This window comes from Lactuca virosa, chromosome 6 (assembly GCF_052849685.1).
Source record: "Lactuca virosa cultivar CGN04683 chromosome 6, Lactuca_virosa_CGN04683_v6, whole genome shotgun sequence".
Lineage (NCBI taxonomy): Eukaryota > Viridiplantae > Streptophyta > Magnoliopsida > Asterales > Asteraceae > Lactuca > Lactuca virosa.
In genome coordinates, this window is record NC_136431.1 from 60,795,965 (window position 1) to 60,798,373 (window position 2,409).

Consider the following 2,409-nt stretch of genomic DNA (forward strand, 5'->3'; position numbering starts at 1 on the left):
AATTTCACTGCATCGTGCTGGCCACCATGAACCTCGAACTCCAAAAGTCCTATGAGGACATGTATCCGTATGAAATGCATCAGGATTTGCTGGACAGGTATCACCAGAGTGCGAGGCAAGAGCGCTATGAGATCATTACTAACATGATCACCGCTAAGATGGGGAATGGAGAATCCCTAACCTCTCATTTGCAGAAAATGCAGAGGTATGTTGATCGTCTTCTCAAACTTAATCTTAACTTTGATGAGGATTTGGCTATCGACATAATCCCCCACTCCTTTCCCTCCTGCTACAACCAGTTTAGGATGACCTACCACATGAACAAGGAGGAGGTCTCCTTGAGCAAGCTCCAAGGACTTTTGAGGACTGCTGAGAGCAACCTCAAAGACAAATCCGTTGCACCATCCCCTGCTGTGGCCGCTCCTATGATGGCAATAGGTCAAGGAAAGGGTAAAAAGAGGAAGGCTCCATGTAAGAGCCACCATAATGGGAAGCCCCGTGATGGTTCGTCCTCAAGTGGGACCAAAGAAGGCCCTGCTAAACCCTCATCCGATCCCAAGGAAGCAGAGTGCTTCTATTGTCACCAAAAGGGCCACTGGAAACGAAGCTGCCCTCAGTATCTGCAAGATATAAAGGATGGGAAGATTAAGCCCACCTTTGCAGGTATGTATTCTATTAAATCTAATAACTCATCATTTGCTACTTCATGGGTTCTTGATACAGGGTGTGGTTACCACATTTGTTCTGATATGCAGGGCCTAAAAAGAAGTAGGGAGGTGGTACATGGAAAGATGAACCTGATTATGGGAAACAGAAGATCGTCGCCTGTGACCAAAGTCGGTGTTTATTCTTTAGTGTTGAGTAATGGGTTAGGGATAGATTTAAACAATTGCTGTTATTCGCCAGATATGGAAAGAAACATTATTTCATTTCATGGGTTGTTTAGACAAGGGTTCAGATATTCTTTTGATAATAGTAATGGTTCTATTAATGTTTATTTGAATGGTGTCTTTTATTTCAATGCATTACCTTGTAATGGGATTTATGAATATGTGATGGTTGTTGATAATTTAGGAAATAATGTTTTGAATATTGATTCGTCTACTAGTCTAGACAAAGCATGCTTGTGGCATTGTCGCCTTGGCCATGTCAACAAGAAACGCATAGCCCAACTTCAAAAGGATGGAGTGTTGGAGTCATTCGACCTTAGGGACGATGACACGTGTGAATCTTGTTTACTTGGGAAGATGACCAAGTCACCCTTTACTGGCACTTGTGAAAGGGGTGAGAGTCTATTGGATCTCATACACACCGATGTGTGTGGGCCCTTTAGATCCACCACAAGGGATGCTTGCCGCTTCTACGTGACTTTTACAGATGATTATAGCAGATATGGATATATCTACTTAATCAAGCAAAAATCGGAAACCTTTGAAAAGTTCAAAGAATTTAAGAATGAAGTGGAGAATCAGCTGGGCAGGAAAATCAAGATGCTTCGGTCAGACCGAGGAGGAGAGTACCTAAGTCTTGAGTTTCACGACTATCTAAAGGAATGCGGAATTGTTTCGCAATTGACGCCTCCGAGGACACCACAATTGAATGGTGTGGCTGAGAGACATAATCGGACCTTGTTGGACATGGTTCGTTCTATGATGAGTCGGACTTCGTTACCAATAGCTTTCTGGGGGTATGCCTTAGAGACTGCCGCCCATATCCTTAACTTAGTTCCCACCAAGAAGGTTACCAAGACTCCTCACGAAATGTGGACAGGGAAGGCTCCCTCGTTAGCACATATCAAGGTTTGGGGTTGTGAGGCTTTCGTAAGACGAGAGACTCACGACAAGCTCGAACCTCGTAGTGAGAAGTGTTATTTCATCGGCTATCCGCAGAAGTCTTTTGGCTACCTTTTCTATAGACTGAGTGACAATGTTGTCTTCGTTGCTAGAAGAGGAGTTTTCCGAGAAAGGGAATTGATAAGCCAAGAAGACAGTGGGAGGCAAATTGAACTTGAAGAGATTCAAGATCAAAGCGATGAAGGAACCTCTGACATTGGCACTCAACCTGAGGAGGAAACTCCCGTTGAACCTGTTGATGAGTCCTTACCTCTTCGACGTTCCACTAGGACTAGTGTTCCACCCCAGTTGTATGGCTTTCATATTACTACTGAAGGGGATACATTTATTAGTGATAGTACACTAGTAAATTTGGACGAACCTAGCAGTTACAAGGAAGCCATGGCAGGCCCGGAGTCTGCGAAATGGATAGAGGCGATGGACAGCGAGATTCAGTCCATGTACGACAGCCAAGTTTGGAATTTGGTTGATCATGTACCGGGTCACAAGACAGTCGGGTGCAAGTGGATCTTCAAGAAGAAGACAGACATGGATGGGAAAGTGCATACTTATAAAG